This window comes from Acinonyx jubatus, chromosome B4, assembly GCF_027475565.1.
Source record: "Acinonyx jubatus isolate Ajub_Pintada_27869175 chromosome B4, VMU_Ajub_asm_v1.0, whole genome shotgun sequence".
NCBI lineage: Eukaryota > Metazoa > Chordata > Mammalia > Carnivora > Felidae > Acinonyx > Acinonyx jubatus.
The window spans coordinates 131,722,547-131,740,469 of record NC_069387.1 but is presented as its reverse complement, the minus strand read 5'-3'; the positions used below and the strand labels follow the sequence as shown (position 1 = coordinate 131,740,469).

Sequence of the window (17,923 nt, the reverse complement as noted above, 5' to 3'; positions counted from 1 at the left end):
CCTGCCCTGTGCGCTGACCCCCACTGCTATTCTCCACTGGGTCCAGCAGTCTCCATTCCCCTTGGACTGGAGTAGCCAAGAGAAGCAAAGCGATGTGTCCCCTGTGAGATCAGGTTAGAGCAACTGGATTGCCCAAATCCCAAACCAGGAAATCTGGTCTGACAAGCATGGGATTCACATCTGAAATCAGCCCTGCCCTGGAACCTGTACTTCCGGGTCTGGTTGGTTCTGCTTGGGAAGGAAAGGGGGCGGGGGGGGGGGGGGGGGGCAGACAGTCAAACCTCCATATTTAACCCTTCAGGGTCCAAGGCTCCCAGAGTCAGGAGGGACTTTAGACAATATCCGGGAGGAAATGGAAGCTCCGAGCAGATAAAATATCTTCTCCCAAGTCACACAGCCTGTAAATGGCTGGACTCGTCTAAGAGGAAGCGAACCAATGTTTATATAGCACTGGCTCTTGTCCAGGTGCCTCAGAGCCGTTCTATGAACCACCTGCAGGGTATATGTTACTAGCTCCATTTTGCAGAGGAGATTCTGGGAGGCTTAGTGACCAGCCCAACATCGCACAGCTATTAAGAGGCAGGGCTGGGGGCGCCCCGGGTGGCTCAGTCCATTAAGCTTCGGATTCTTGGTTTTCGCTTAGGTCATGATCTCACGATTTGTGAGATCAAGCCTCATGTGGGGCTCTGCACTGACAGCACGGGGATTCTCTCTGCTTGGGATTCTCTCTCTCCCTCTCTCTCTGCCCCTCCCCCCACTCACACTCTCTCGCTCTCTCTCATGCTCTCAAAAATAAGCTGAAAACAAAAAACAAACAAAAAAAAACCCTCAGCGCTGGCAGTGGAGTATGGGTCTACATGACTCTTTACAATCTGTAAGTCTTGCTAGGCTTTTGTCTGTCTTGTTCACATGGGGATCCCCAATGCCAAGAGAATGAATGAATGGGTCACACCAAGGTCTTTCCATTCTTCTGTATCTCCTTCCAGACTCACCCTGTTCAAAGTTAACAAACACTCTGGGGCTTGCTAGCACAGTTGCCATGGTAACTGAACTCTTAGAACTTAGAAACAACAGCTACAGGCGATTCAGGACAAAAGCAGTGAACCCTTCTCTTGCTAAACTAGGTAAGGCTTTTCTGTCCATGCGGACAAGGGTTAACACAAAACAGCCAAGAGTAAGAAGGTATTTGCTAACATACCTTTAATGTTATGGACTGTGGTTGTTGACCAAGGACCCTCTGTTCCCCACCACTGTCACCTTTACCACAGATGCGTGGCTTAAAAAATGGTATCTATTGAGGACATCTGCTTTAAGTGGTAACTAAATTATAACCCCGCTCTACCACCGGTGCCTGGAATCAGCAGGAGATAACCACCGTTACCTGAACAGGTTGATAGCATTTTAGCTCAAAGCAGGAGAATTGCCAGTGTTGCTAAGTAGTAGAAACCTATAGCTTTTGGATTTTTTGAAGTACTGAAAATAACTTAAGACCCTTCCAAACAAAATAAGAATTGACAATGAAGAAATAGCGACAGCCATTTAAAAACAAACAAAAGCAAAAACTTCAAAGAATTGACTATTATGCAAATAAGTGAGAAAGCCTGAACTAAACGGATGGTTTTTTTGGGAAACCATAAATTACCAAAATCAATCCATGAAGACAATTCAATTCTTTTTTTTTTTTTTTTAATGTTTATTTTTGAGAGAGACTGACAGAGCATGAGCGGGGGGAGGGGCAGAGAGAGAGGGAGGCATAGAATCCGAAGCCGGATCCAGGCTCTGAGCTGTCAGCACAGAACCCAAGGTGGGGCTTGAACTCATACTGGCGATGAGATCATGACCTGAGCCGAAGTCAGACGATTAACCGAAGAAGCCACCCAGACCCCCCGAAAATCAATTCAATTCTAAACAGACCAAATATCATACACATAAAATGAAAATGTTATCAAGGAGCAGTCTTCCCACCCACAAAGGAAAAAAAAAAACAAGAACACTAGGTCATATAAGTCCTCTGATGACTTCACCAACACTTTAAGGAGCGATAAATAAAAACATCATTCAAATGCTTCAAGATCTTAGAGACAATAATCGTAATAAACCTTATATTTATTGAGTCCCTACATGGTAGCTGCACTCTGTTGTATTCTTCGATTCTCATGATAATCCTATGAAAAAGATAAGTTATTATCCTCATTTTAGAGATGAAAAAACTCAGGCAAAAGGAGTTAAATCACTTGTTTCAGGACTACACAACTGTTAATGGCAGATCCCAATTTGAACCTGGTGAGTTTAGTTCCAGAAACTTACTCTCTTAACCACTCTATCAGGTCAACTCTTCCAAATGCCTTTTATGAATATTACATATCAATACCCCAATCTGTCAAAGATAGCAGGAGGGAGGAACACTATAGACTAGTTTCATAACAGCAAAAGTTGTAAGCCAAATTTTGGCAAACAAAATCCAGCAAACAATAAAAATTGTATATATACCACAACCGAGTATGGCTATACCAAGAACATAAGACGGTTCAATATTAGGAATGTTATTGATATTATTCACCATACTTATAAATCATTGGAGAAAATTGCATGATTATTACGTAATGCTGCAAAGGTATTTGGTGAAAGTCAAAGTCCATGCCTAATTTAAAAAGAAAATTTCTAAACAACAGGAAGGGAAAGATATGTTCTTAAAATACAATTGCACACACACACACACACACACACACACACACACACACCTCAAGCCAAAAAGCCAATTTGTAAGGATAAAATACTAGAATACTAAAAGCATTCCCATTAATGTCAGGATAAAACAAGGATATTCACTACCATCACATACATAATTTTATTTAAAATTGTTCCAGAGGCACTTACCAATATAATTAAACAAGCGGACAAAGAAACAAAGAAGAGGTATAGAGATTTAAAAAAGAAGAGATATAGTTATTATTTATAGGTGATATGACACAATTATATCTCAGAAAACGTAAGAAATTCAACTAAAAACTGTAGCACATAGAGAATTCAGTAGGTGTCTAAGTACAAATTTAGTATGCAAAAATAATAGGCTTGGGGCGTATGGCTAGTCGATGGAGCATGCGACTCTTGATCTCGGGGTTGTGAATTTGAGCCCCACATTGGGTGTAGAGATTACCTAAAAATTAAAAAAAAATCTGAAAAAAGTCAATAACCTTATTATATATAAAAAAGATTATTTTGAAAATATAATGGAAGATTTACATTTTGACCCAGAAATTCCAGTTCTGGGAATTTATGTTACCAGTGTGCTTGTATATTCATTCACTCATTCATTCATTCATTCAGCAATTACTACTGAGTGCTTATTCATTCCACATCGGATCCTCTTCTGGATGCCAAGAATGCAGATGAATAAACAAATTGGGCAAAACGAAACCAAAACCCAAACCAAAAACCTTCCAATCTGGTGTAGGAAGCAGATAATAAACACAATAGTAAAAGTAAATGATATAGTGTGTTAGAAGGTGGTAATTGCTAACAGAAAAAAGTAGAGCGGAATAGGGAGCTTGGGATTGCCGGGTGGCCTGCATAGGCTTCCTGGAGAAGAAAGGAGGTAAGGAGATGAGCCATGTGCATATGGGGTTGGGGTGGGGTGGGGGGGACGGGAGCAAAGACCCCGGGGTGGAGTAGTGGGTGCACGCAAAATGAGTCACATCTGTAACAGAAAAAGAGTCAAAGAATAAGTATTCATCTACAGGGGACCAGTCAACAGACTAAGGTACACCTACCAGTGGAACGCCACACAGCTGTGCACAAGAGTAAGGAAACTATGATGTGAGATGGAAAGATCTGCAGGATACGTTGAGTGAAAAAAAGGGAGTAGAATAGATTATGTGGTGTGCTACTTTTGTGTAAGAAAAGGAGAGAAATCAATATTAGAAAGATATTAATTCTTTCTGAATTAATGTATCAATTTAATGTGGGCTTCCCCTCCCCCCCAAAAATAAGCCCCAGAAAAGCTAGTTTTTAAGAACTAAACAAATTATCGGGGCTCCTGGGTGGCTCAGCCGGTTAAGCGTCAGACTTCGGCTCAGGTCATGATCTCGAAGGTCATGGGTTGGGGTCCTGTCAGCTGTCAGCACAGAGCCTGGAGCCTGATTCCGATTCTGTGTCTCCCTCTCTCTCTGCTTCCCTATCCCCTCCACTCGCCCTCTGTCTCTCTCTCTCAAAAATAAATAAGCATTAAAAAAAAAGAGCTAAACAAATTCTTTTTTTCTTTTCTTTCTTTTTTTTTTTTTAGAGTAATCTCTATACCCAACGTGGGGCTTGAACCCACAATCTGGAGACCAAGAACTGCACTCTCCACTGACTGAGCCAGCCAGGTACCTCTAAGAAAATTCTTTTTATTTTTTATTGATTTATTTTTAATTTTTTCTGTTTTTACTTTGATTTACACTTATTTTATGCAGAATTTACTCCCGGGCCTTAAGTTTTGTTTCTTCAGTTTCTTCTCGGATATGTTTTTCTTCTGTGCAGCTTCCTCTTCTGGTTTAGGAACAATCTGCTCTTTTCAGTAAGGATCATCTGAGTGTGGCTGGGAGAGCTCATGTATGGGTTAATCTGACTTTGAACCCTCTGAGTTCTACCTTGCATCTTGGGGGCTCTGTTCACCTGGATGTGCTCAATGACCAGAGAATCTCCATCTGAACCCTTAAGTTCAGCATTACTCTCTGCATTTTTTAAGCATGTGCAGTAAAAAGTCAGCCATCTTTTTGGGCCACTGACCCTGTGTCCAGCCCCACTGTTTGGCCTGGGCCCACCTACCAGCTCCACCATCGTAGTGATGGAATGGAATACATTGCTTGTGCAAAGTGCCGTCGTTCGGATACTTGGTGGCTTTTCAGACATGCATACCCCTGATGGCCTGGGCAGTTTCACGTGTGTTCCTAAAGTGAACACGAAGATTTGAACCTCTTGGTTTGTTTGATTTTGTCGGGTTTTCTGGATCAGGTGAATAGCGAACCATTTTCAGAGATCACCTCAGGCTGCTTATGGGAAGAGACTCTTTTTTTTTTTTAAGTTTATTTTATTTCTTTTGAGAGAGTGTGAGAGAATGAAGGAGCACGAGCGTGGGTGGGGGAGGGGCAGAGAGAGGGAGAGAGAGAGAATCTCAAGTAGGCTCTGCACTGTCACCCCAGAGCCCAACGCAGGGCCCGATCCCACCAACCATGAGATCACAATCTGAGCTGAAATCAAGAGTCAGATGCTTAACCTACTGAGTCACCCAGGTGCCCCCCTAAGAAAATTCTTAAGAAGAGTGAGAAGAATAAGGCTAGCTCAACCAGATGTCAATACATACTGTAAAATTACGGTAGTTAAAAATACTTTTTAGGGGCGCCTGGATGGCTCAGTCGGTTGAGCATCCGACTTCGGCTCAGGTCATGATCTCACAGCTCGTGAGTTTGAGCCCCACATCGGGCTCTGTGCTGATAGCTCAGAGTCTGGAGCCTGCCTGAGTTTCTGTGTCTCCCTCTCTCTCTCTGACCCTTCCCTGCTCATGCTCTGTCTCTGTCTCTCTCTCTTTCTCAAGAATAAATAAACATTAAAATTAAAAAAAATACTTTTTGTTTGGGAACATGAATAGACAGATCAATAGAATAGGATAGAAAGTTCAGAAACAGACCCCAATACACATGGGAAATAAATGCAATAAATCCTTCTGGGAATACTGAGTAGTCATCTGGAAACAAACGCATTTGTACCCTTCCTGCATTACTTACACTAAAATAAACTTCAAACAGCTCAAAGATATAAATCTAAAATGTGAAACCATTAAAGTATCAGGTTTAAAAAAAATTTATAATCCTGCAGTGGGATGGGTTTGTTTAAGCATGACTCAGAACTCAGAAGTCATCAACTTTGACCACCATAACATTTAAAAAAATTTCCACAGAAAAAAATAACCAAATCAAAAGACAGTAAACAGAACAATAATATATGCAACACACATGCAGACAAATCTCCATAGCATAAAAAGAACTCCTATAAATCAAAGTGCCGGACTAAAATCCTATAGAAAAGCAGTCCTGGAATGTGAACAAAGAGTTCTCAGGAAAGGAAATTGACACAGCTCTTAAATTTATTAAAAGATGCTAGGGGCGCCTGGGTGGCTCAGCTGGTTGAGTGTCCGACTTCAGCTCGGGTCACGATCTCATGGTTCATGGGTTCGAGCCCCGCGTCGGGCCCTGTGCTGACAGCTCGGAGCCTGGAGCCTGCTTCGGATTCTGTGTCTCCCTCTCTCTCTGCCCCTCCCCCACTCACACTCTGTCTCTTAAAAATGAATAAATGTTAAAAAAAAATTTTTTTTAGAGCCACCGTGAGATATCCTCAATGATTAACAAAGAAAAAAGTCATTTGATAACATACCTGGCTCATAACTATCATTATTAGACAGTGCTGATCTAGGTGGAGACAAATTCTCCCTTGAGTTACTAGTTAAGTCACTGAGCTTCAGGGCCTGGAAGCCTGGTTCTTCCCTATGCGTCAGGACCACTGCGGCAGGGGCCCAACCTCAGCCCTCCTCGGCAAGGATGCTCAGCCCGCCACACCTCTTATTCTTGGTCACTGCCCAAATATCAGCTCCTCTGGTCATCTCTTATTTCCACACTGCTCTGTCATTCCTCTTTTTTCTCAACGACCCCCTGTCTCCACCGTCCCGAAACTTTTTACTTGGTCCTTTGGAAAGCCGGTTTTTGGTCAACAAAATTGCCTGCTGATTGCACAGCCTACAGTTGAACTCTGGGGCCTGGCCGGTGAGGAGAATGCATGAAGTATGAGGGGCTAATGGCCAGGGGTGAACACGCGTGTACCCACTGTGAGTGGTAACGACACTGACAAGCTGGAGAGCCCACATGTCCTGAGCCAGCTTCATGTGGGGAACGCGGACTCAGTCTGGTCAGGTCTTCAGTTGTTTCAAGAGAGGCATGAAACCCTCCCACAACTGCTGGGGGGATGTAAAACTGTTCAGTGTTGTTGAAACAATTAACCATTCCTCAGATAGCTAAACACAGAGTTCCCACATGACCAGCAATTCACTCCCGAGAATCAAAGAGAATCCAAGAGAATCGAAAACAGTTCCCACAGAGACTTGGACGTGAATGTTCACAGCAGCAATATTCAGGACGTCCAACAATGGAAGCAACCCAAAAGTCTGCCAAGGAAGGAACGAATGAACAATGTGTGGTAGTCCGTCCAATGGAATATGATTTCGCCATAATCAGGAATGAAGTCCTGACATAGACTGTAACATGGATGAGACTTGGGAACATTAAACTCGATGAAAGAACCCAGCCACAAAAGGCCACTTCTTGTATGATTCCGCTCGTATGAAGTCTTCACAACAGGTAAATCCATAGAGACATGATGGGTTGGTTATTGGGGCTGAGGCTAGAGGGTGGGTAAGGGCACCTCTTCCTGGCACCCCTCCCCTTTACCCTCATTCCTTGCCTTGCCACTCTCGCACCTGCCCGAGGCTTCCTCCAGTCCATTCTCCTTTACTGTCTGGTAAAGACCCTGTCTCCCCTGGCGTTCTTGCCTCACCCCTTCATGGCCGCTTTGGGCCCAGACTTGCTTTCTCTTTCTCTTCCTCCCCAGGCCCTCCTTTGTGCTGCTGTCTCTGTGCCCACGTGCGGGGCCATACAACAGAGTGCCTCCTGCGCTCAGCTCCTTGCCCTCCGCCTCGCCCGGTCATCCCACCTGCCCCCCTTCCACGGGCCCAAAATGTGGACCTCGTTACCTCACCCTGCGTTGTTACACGTGGGAGCCCTTTCTCCCCCTGTGGCCCCAGCTTTCCAGCTGCGTGTTCATTGCTGTGCTCACACTTCCTGTTCTCTTACCCTCAAGGTGGTCTTTGACTCCACTCTTCCTGTCTTCACTTCCTGCCCTCTCCTGTGTGGCTCCCCCACCCTGACCGCTCCTCTAGCAACCTCACGACTCCTCTCCAGCTGACTGTCCGCCGCACCTGCCTGGAAACCCCAACTCAGGTCAGTCAGATTATTCTTCCTCTATGGGCACACCAGGGCCATCAGCTCTGCTGGAGAAAACCCATGTCACCACAGAGTCTGGTGCCATTAATTTGTGGACATCAACTGTGGCCAGAGGCCCCCAGTACTACACACAGCGTGCTCTGCTTTCCTCATGGGCTCACCCTGCCATCTTCCACAGTGGCTATTTAAGACCATCTCCAGTCTCCCCAGACCGCTGGCCTCTCCTACTATCACACACAGAATCTGGAAGCCTTCGGACAGGGACTTTCCCATCGTCCTGCCATCAAGGTTCCCCCCTGACCGTACCCACTTATTGCCTCCAAGGAGAAACCAGGTCTGAATGTTTGTATCCCACAAATTTCATACGTTAAACCCCAATGTCCAGTGGGATGGTGTTAGGAAGTGAGGTCTTTAAGAGGTGATTAGGTCACGAGGGCCAAGCCCTTTCGAATGGGATTAGTGTCCTCACGAAAGAGGCCCCAGAAGGATCTCTCATCCTTCCATTATACGACAGTGTGCAACCTGGACTCCCAGCTCCCAGAACGGTGAGAAATACATGTTTTGTGTTTGCAAATCACCCAGTCTATGGTATGCTGTCATAGCGGCATGCACTGCCTAAGGCCAGTCCTCCCCACTGTGCTGGATCCCAAACCAGATTCTACCTTCGGCCCCTTGATGTTCTCTCGGGCTTCTCTGATGCCTCCCCACTGACTCCTTGACAAGAACAAATAAGAGTCCTTACGTGTCTCCCTCCCTCCCTCCACCTTGTGTCCTTTTCCAGCAACTAGCCTCTTTCCCTCCTAAGCCAAAGCACTTGTTGAAAGAGTCGTCTACACTGGCTGCCTCAGTTTCCTCACATACACTTCCTCCCCAAAGCAACCTGGCTCCTGCTCCCGATTCTACTGAAATTTTTCTTGCCGGTCATCACCAATCCCCTAATTGCCCAATCTAACCAACACTTCTTTTTTCTTTTATTAAATTTTTTTAAAAAAAGTACTTATTTAGGGGCGCCTGGGTGGCTCCATGGGTTAAGTGTCCAACTTTAGCTCAGGTCATGATCTCACGGTTAGTAAGTTCAAGCCCCACATCAGGCTCTGTGCTGACAGCTCAGAGTCCGGAGCCTGCTTCAGGTTCTGTGTCTTCCTCTCTCTCTGACCCTCCCCCGCTTGCACGCATGTTCTCTCTCTCTCTCTCTCTCTCTCTCTCAAGAAGAAATAATCATTAAAAATTTTTTTAAATTAAAAACAATAATAAAATAAAAAACATTTATTTTTGAAAGAGAGACAGAGAAAGCATATATACAGGCAGAGAGGGGCAGAGAGAGAGGGGGCTTGAACTCACAAATTGTGAGATCATGACCTGAGCCGAAGTCAGAAGCTTAACAGAGCAAGCCACCCAGGCGCCCCTCTAACCGACACTTCTTTTTTTTTTTTTTTTTTAAATTTATTTTTTTTCTAACCGACACTTCTAAGTCGTGAGCTTTTTTGGCTCCTCTGCCACACTAACCAACCTCCCGGATACCTGCCTTGCAGCAGGAATTGTGATAGAGGGGTCTGTGGGAACTCACCAGGGAGAGATTTCATCTGCCCTGGGGAGGGTCAGAGAGGGTTTCCTGGAGGCAGTGACCCCAGGGCAGAGCGTGAATGTACGCGTATACGTTGGCCAAGCAGAGAAGGGGAGCAAGGGCATTTTACAAGATGGGAAGAATCCCAGAATTTGTGAACTGCTTGAAGTTTAACGTTCCTGAGGTTGAACTGGGAGACAGAGTATGAAGGACTTCGAAGGTCATGGTAAAGAGTCTGCCGTTTGGATTTTATTCTGGAGGCAGTGGGAATACACACATGACCTAAAGGAGAGGTCGGCAAGCTTTTTATGTCATGGGCTACATAGCAGGTGTTTTAGACTGTTGCAACTTTTTGCTTCTGCCGGTGTAGCACCAGAGAAGCCATAGAACACAACAAAAACAAGAGTGTGACTGTGTCCCAATAAAGTTTTATTTATGCCCACAGAAATTCGAATTTCATATAATTTTCATGTCACAGAATGCCATTCTTCTTTTGAATTTTTTCCAGCCACTTAAAAATGTAAAATCCAGGGGCACCTGGGTGGGTTAGTCCATTGAGCACCCAACTCTTGGTTTCGGTTCAGGTCATGATCTCACAACTTGTGAGTTCAAGCCCTGCATTGGGCTCTGCGCTGACAGTTTGGAGCCTGCCTGGGATTCCCGGTCTCCCTCTTTTTCTGCCCCTCCCCCACTTACACTCTCTCTGTGTCTAAAAAATAAAGAAAAATTAAAGAAAAAAAAAAGTAAAGCCAGTCTTAACTCCCAGGGCCTGCAGGCTAAAGTTTGCCAACCCTGATGGAAAACAAGGGAGTGATGCCATCAGAGCTGGGTTTTAGGTGATGGACAGGAGTGGGGGTGGTGCTGCCAGCCAGGAGGCTGGTGAGCAGGACATGGCAGCAATCTGGGAGAGAGAATACACACTAGGCAAGTGGCAGTGAGGATGGAACTAGACGGCTGGATTCAGGAGAGTGACAGAGACGGCTTAGAAGCCTCCCTTACCACACTCCACTTGGGGAAATCATTAAATAGGATTGGCGTCTTTTCCAAAAAGAGCAAGGCCCTGAAACACTAGGGTAATGGAACTAGGTGTCACCACGGTCTCCACGAAGAGGAATCATCCCAGGCTAGTTCTAGATAGACGCCCTCAGAACATCTATGGTAGGGGGCTTTCCAATAACAAGAGCCCCCCAGAAAGTCCAGAGTTCCTTCTTATTTGGGGGGGTGGTGCTTACATCTGTCATGGGCTATCCACAAGGTCTTTGGTCACATGGAATACTTTGGAAGCCCTGAGTGAGGCCTCGAGACAGAAAGACATCATTTGCTGGGCAGCCAGTGGGTGATGTGCAGGCAGTTGGTCATGAGAGACTCTCCTCTGAGGTTAAGATGCAGAACTCACCGTCTTCCTTGACACTGTGAAGGGTGGTGGGTGTCTCATGGTCCTAGGAGTTGCTTTGTCTCTCCTGTGGAGGCCGGGCACCCAGAGAGGATTCCTTTTCTTCTCCAGCGTCAGGAAGGATCCGCTAAACTCATCCCCATTCTCTTTTTCCACCTGTACTCCCAGACGTAATCTCCTCATCCCACCCCCGTTGAAGCCTGACAGGTTGTCTCTTCTCTTTCCAAGCTACTGTTGATGGATAAATACCATGTCCTTCCCCGTTCAGGGGTCCCTCCAGTCTCATTACCTGGCTCGTACAAATCAAAAACTCTAGCTCTCTGCCTCAGCACTTCTCACCGCGGGATGGGTGCACAGCCCTCAGATCTTCTTGCCCCCTGACACCCCTCCCCCACTTCCTCCAGACAAGATGTCTACGAAGTCAGCGGCAAGAAGGAGACCGTGTTTATGACTGATGACTTCTCTCTGGGAGAAGTGGGAGAAAAAAATGGATCAGCATTCTGTGTGGGTGTTGGATTTCTGAGCAGCACAGTTCTCACTGTGACTTCGTCACACGTAGGACCTGCTTGAGATTTTGTGATGAAGTCAAAAGGAGAACATTCGGGAGCCTGGGTGGCTCAGTCGGTTAAGCGACCGACTTCGGCTCAAGTCATGATCTCACGGTTCATGAGTTCGAGGCCCACGTTGTCTGTGCTGACAGCTCAGAGCCTGGAGCCTGCTTTAGATTGTGTCCCCACTCTCTCTCTGCCCCTACCCACCTCGTGCTCTGTCTCTCTCTCTCTCTGAAAAATAAACATTAAAAAAAAAAGAGAAAGAGAGAACATTCAACGTGGCTGAGCCACATTCAGCTGTTGAGCAAGGAATGGATTAAAGTGATGGGCCACAAATCCAATCTGGGAGAAGAGAGGCGTGAAGATAGGAAAGGAGATGATGACCAGTTAAAAGATGAGGGCCGGTGGCTTAGGGGTCCCAAACACGAGGAAGAATTGTCATATCAGGAGAGTAAAAGGAAGGAGCTAGAAATACAGTTGGAGGAGGAGGTCTAAGACTGGGATGTTAGACATGGAAGTCCTGGAAGATGTGCTGTACTTGCTAACGACAAGGTCCAGGGTATGACAGTGTAGCAGGTGTGAGTCTGGGGCAAATTAGGGGATGTTCAGAACCATATGGGGTTGGGGTTCTTCATGATGAGGGGTGACCTGGGTGGGCTTTGGGCAGCACGGAGCATGATGGGCTCCTGTCCTTTACATGTGCTTTGGATTCCCTCTCTTCTCTATTAAAACTCAACCCGTAGATGATCTAACCCAATCCTACATCTTGGAATACTCTCTGCCAATGATTCCCCATTTTTATCACTAAATCTGTCCCCAACTTGGGCCTTTGCCTGGAGTGGTCATTCCTTACCACCTTCGGGGCTCTGCTCCAATGTCACCTTCTTAGAGTAGCCCTCCCACTGCCCTTAGAGCCCCCCCTCCCTAAGAAAGCCCTCTTAGAGTAGCTTTCCCTTAGAAAGCCCTCGCTTTCTGCCCCAAATAGCTCCTCCCTCCTCTCTGACCCTTATTCTGCTTTGTTTTCCTCCATGCACATCAATATACTTCCTATAAATCAGTACTATACTTGTTTATTTGATGATTTTCTCTCTCCCCTGGAATGAGTTTTGTGGAGGGTGTGTGCAAACCCCTACCTTTTTCACTGCTGTATTGCCACACTTCAAACTCCTCCCAGCTCATAGTAAGGGCTTATTAACTATTTGTTGAAAAGATAGATACACAAGAGAAGACTATTTTATGTGATATGGGCTTCAAGAGCTCATTCTGAAAGCCAAAACCTGAATACTGGCCATTGTGTTGTATGTGTTCCTAAGGCAATTCTAAGTCCCCCCAAGGTCATCACTGCTCTGTGTCAGGTGGGAGGTCCAAGAGGAACACTGTGAAGTGCACATCTATGGCTAATCTTCTTTTTGGTTGATACCAGTCCTGGGCAGGCAGAAAGAGATCGTGTGTTTCTCAGCGTAATAACGGACATGTTTTTCCCTAAAGGAAGAGGGCAATTCTCTGCCTTCCATGGCATTAGCCTCTGTAATCTCTGAAAAGAGGAAGGAGGCAGGCTCAGCGCACCCACCTGTGTCCCCACTTGTGGATTGCGTTTTGGAGTCCGAGGGCTGGCGGCGCATCAGTGTTCATGTGGCCCAAAGTGGCGGTGGGGGTGGGGGACTCCACCTGCACTTGAGCCGTGGGAGTGACGTGGTGGTTGGGCGCTTTCGAGGGTAAAGTCCTCCAGGAAATGAGGAGCTTTGGAGGGAAGATTTGCTCTGAAGGCTGGTGTGGCTGGAGAGCTGTGGAGGGCATCCCGAAGGAGAAAGTGGCTCCAGCCAGAAGGGCCAGGGCCTTGGGGGCCACAAGAATTTTGGTCTTGATTCTCAGTGCCAGAAGCGGCCCCTGTGGGAAGATGTGACAAGATCAGTTGGGTTAAAAGAGATCCTGAGGGCATGGGTTGGAGAGGGCTGAGTGGATGCAGGGAGACTAGGCCGGAAGCTGTTGGCAAGTGTCTGGGTGATAGATGACGTGCCTTAGACCAGTAGACAAATGCATGGATCTGGCAGGTTTTTAGGAGGCTAAATGGGTGGAGCTTGGTGATAAGTCAGATAAAGAGAATGAGGGAGAAGGATGATCAAAGGAGGCACCGTGCTTCCGGCAGGAGCCAGACGGACGTGGTGCCATTTATGAGGTGGGGGGACGCTCAAGGGAAGAGAGGGAGGAGGAAGGACAGATGCTGGGCCAGAGAAGCAGGAGGGAAACCTGGGGAGTGTTGTGTCACAGACGTCAAGGCAGACGCCAAAACCAAAGTTAAAGCACGTGTGGCGAGCTGAGAGCAAACCTTCTCCACCTGTATAACGGGTCCATCGTGAAAAAGATGAAAGGTACTGAAATAAGAAAATGACGCACAGCCCTATAGACAACTGGGCAACTGATACGGGAAGGTGATTTGCAGAAGAAAGGATCCAAATGTCCAGTAAACGTATGAAGAGAAGTTCAAGGTCCCTAGGAACTACAGGAATGTAAGTGTTAGGGGCCGAATTGTGTTCCCCCTTCCCCAAAATACGTGGAAATCCTAACCCCGTCGACCTCAGAATGTAACTTATTTGGAAATGGGATCGTCCCAGAGGTGATTAGTTAACATGAGGTCATGCTGGAGTAGGGTGGGCCCGTAATCCAGTGTGACTAGTGTCTTCCTTACAACAACAGAGACACGAGGAGAACGCCACGTGAGGAGAATTGGAGCCATTCACCAAAGGTTAACCCCCACCACCAGAAGCTAGGAAGAGGCAAGGAAGGACAGTCCCTTACAGGTGTCAGAGGGAACATGGCCCTGCCAGCATCGTGATTTCTAGTCTCCAGAACTTTGAGACCATAAGCTTCCGGGTTTTGTTTCGTTTTGTTTTTTTTTAAGCCAGCCAGTTTGTGGTACTTGGTTACAACAGCCCTAGAAATTAATACACTAAATTAAAATAACATTGAAATGCCTTTTTTATTTTTCCCATCAGCTTGGCAAACAAAACAGAACAAAAAAAGATGATAATATCCAGGGCCGGCAAGGATGTGGGTGTGAGAGAATGCCCACCGCAATGGCTGGTTGGAGTGGGATTTAGTGACATCTCACTGGAGGGCGATTTGGGCCTCCTCCCAATAAAACCTTCAAATAAAAATGAAAAGGTCCGGCAATTCCTGTCTATTGTGGAGAAGCGTATGTGTTCACAAAAGAGATGCATGTAAGAATGTTCTCTGTTATACTTTTGGAATAGCCAAACACTGACAAATGCATCATGTCCCTTGGTAGGGGATGAATGGTTCCATAAACTGGCTCGTCTCTTCTCAGGGAGGATTCATGAAGTTAATGAAGCTTAAGCTTCCCTGCCCCTCCCTGGCATCAGCTCCTTTGAATGCCCGGAAGGGGTTCTAGCAATTGCTCTCCGTAACTCTGCATTGTTTTTCTTAAAGAAGTTGCTTCCAAACTCAAAAGCTTCAGGCCCCATAAAACTTGAACCTGCCCCTGTCATACCCATAGGACGTATGACCACAGTTTAAAAAAAAGAAATGAAGCAGATAACTGGAGAGGGGAAGGTTTCACTACATGCAGAGAAGGGCGGAAAGTGACAAGTGGGTTTGCCATCCGGAAGTTCCTGGTAACCTTGGCGGGCAGTCTCAGTGGGGACAGTGGGTGGGAAGAAATGACAGACCACTGGGAGAGACGGACAAAGTGGGGGCCGTGAGTATGTACAGTCCTTTCAAGAAGCCTGGCTGCAGAGAGAGATGAGTTGCAGGAACAAGTCTCATGATGGAGAATGTTTTAAGAAGGAAGAGGCTTGCGGGGCGCCTGGGTGGCTCAGTCAGTTGAGTGTCCAGCTCTTGGTTACGGCTCAGGTCATGATCTCACAGTCTGAGGGTTCGAGCCCCGCACCAGGCTTTGCGCTGAAGGCGCAGAGCCTGCTTGGGATTCTCTCTCCCTCTCTCTCTGCCCTTCCCCTGCTTACTCACTCTGTCTCTCTCTCAAAATAAATAAACTTAAAAAAAAATTAAAAAGAAAAAAAAAGAAGGAAGAGGCTTGAGCGACTGTCAAGGAAGAAGAACCGGGGAGTGCCCAGCGTTGAGGTAGAATAACAGCAGTTCTGAAAATATTTCTCACTTTCGCTGCCCAGCCTCCAAACACTCTTCCAATTTGGGGTGTTATCTCAAGCCCCCAACTCCCATCCCGGAAGCCGAAATGGATCAGACCTCACCCCCTTCCACGCACCCAGCACGGCCGTGTGACCCGGGCTCCTGAACTGAGGTTGGAGCCAGAGCCCAGCAGCGGGCAGTAGCCGCCAGCCCAGCAGGCCCTCCTGAGTGCCCAGGAGGGATGGTGCCAGCTGACCATTCCTGTGGTTTGGTCTTGAATGACGAAGCTCCCATCCGGTTCCAGTCTAAGCTGCTTCTCTAGCCTTCCCGCCATTCTGAGAACAATTCCGCGTCCTCCCAATAAACCCTTTCCTGCGCAAGCTAGCCAGCTGGCTTTCTGCTGTCTGCCACCAGGACCACGGCTGGGTAAGTAACTCTCCTCAGCTCTCAGGAATATGGAAGGCCATGGACAGAATCCTCCTCCATCGCATGTTTTTTCCTGGATTTCCCCCATTTTTTCCTGGAATCGTTGGTGTCTCCTACCACTTGCACCAACTCGTGTTTCATAAAAAGCAGTGTTTGATCTGGCACCAAAGGTACAGGTCTATTTATTGTGGGTTTTGTCCTACTTGAGTCTTGTGCTCTGCCCTCCAGGACCACGAAAGTCTCCGGATCCCTGGGCTGATCCCTTGCAGTCGTGAAGTGACCTGCCAAGCAGATCCTCCTGACAAGATTCCCCTAACACTTAACACTTGGAGGTTTCGTTCCCTGCGTAAGAGGTAAAATGATGGAGTGGAAAGAGTATGAGATTTGGAATCAGGAGACTGTGTTTGAGTCCAAGCTTGCATGTCACTAACTGTATGCCCTTAAGCAAGTTTCTTGAGTTCAAGTTTCTCTGAGCCCCAGTATCCTCACTTGTATATTCCTGCTGCCGAGACCCTGGGAGCTAGCTGTCACATCAGAGCACCTACTGAAGAAACAGAGCTCGTGAACAAGTTTTTATGCTTTATTCCTGGGACCTCAGAAATGTGGACTGAGGGAGGATCAGGGCCTGGAGTGAAGGGGCAGCCAGCTCTTGAGGCCAGTGCTGGAGAGCTGGGCCGGTGGGAGTCAAGGCAGTGACTCAACCAACCACTCAGGCTTCTCTCGAGGACAGGTTAAATGCAAGACTTACAGGGGCGCCTGGGTGGCTCAGTCGGTTAAGTGCCCGACTTCGGCTCAGGTCATGATCTCTCAGTTCATGAGTTTGAGCCCCACGTCAGGCTCTGCGCTGACAGCTCTGCGTCTGGAGCCTACTTCGGCTTCTGTGTCTCCCAATCTCTCTCTCTCTCTCTCTCTCTCTCTCTCTGCCCCTTCCCCACTTGTGCACTCCTTCTCTCTCAAAATATATAAATAAACATTTAAAAAAATAAACGCAAGACTTACATAGAGATGTGGGCAGCAGAGCGACACGAAACCCAGAGATCCACAGAAATTAAAGCCCAAAGTAGAAGCTGATACAGTAGAAGCTTTGAGTGTGCAGGAGTCACCAAGCAATAAAGGCAGAGAGGCGGCTGTTGGTGGTGGTTGCAGAGGCCGATGATGCCTCGCCCCATATCCCCTCCTTGATCTTTGTCCCCTTCTAGGTGCAAGAGATAGTTCCCTGCACACAGACAGTTTTCACCTCCAGTCCCCTTATCACTCTGCCTCTCAGCCTCAGGGTTTCTTCTGGAGGTATGGGAACTTGCTTGGCCCTTTGTGTAGGGTAGCCCAGAAGGATCAGTTAAAAAAATTTTTTTTTAAAGTACATTTTTTTTTTTTGAATGAGAGAGTAAGCCAGGGAGGGGTAGAGAGAGAGGGAGGCACAGAATCCGAAGCAGGCTCCAGGCTCTGAGCTGTCAGCACAGAACCCGACTTGGGGCTTGAACTCACAGACTGTGAAATCATGACCTGAACGGAAGTCAGACGCTTAACCAACTGAGCCACAGGCGCCCCCAGAAGGGCCAGTTTAAAACCCCTAGGACTGTGGGAGCCCTTGGATAAATCCCCCAGCAGTGTGTGCTCCCTGTGGTCGCTGGGCTGGCCCCGGTGGGACTGAGCCCTGGGTGCCCACAGAGGCAGCTTGCTGTTGGCTTTACTCACTTCCTTCTCTCACTTTTCATCTCCCTCCTTGTGCTTCCGGGAACGTCCTCCAAAATTAACTACCAAGTTCTTGTCCCAGGGTCTGCTTTGGGGAATCCAAATTTAGACAGCAGCACTGGAAGAGAGAAGCAGAAATGGAGAATCTGCTTCCAGTGCCGAGAAG

At 47.0% G+C, this 17,923-nt stretch overlaps 1 long non-coding RNA gene and 1 pseudogene across 1 annotated transcript; one reads left to right on the top strand and one right to left on the bottom strand.

Annotated features, from left to right (window-relative positions):
- Positions 1-4,438: 4,438 nt before the first annotated feature.
- On the bottom strand, positions 4,439-5,052 carry LOC106979891 (60S ribosomal protein L17-like; annotated as a pseudogene).
- A 1,268-nt stretch (positions 5,053-6,320) lies between these two features.
- On the top strand, positions 6,321-14,936 carry LOC128316509 (uncharacterized). The gene is made up of 3 exons (XR_008300536.1): positions 6,321-7,385; positions 7,885-8,024; positions 14,230-14,936. It is a non-coding gene; the product is annotated as an uncharacterized LOC128316509 (long non-coding RNA).
- Positions 14,937-17,923: the final 2,987 nt, after the last annotated feature.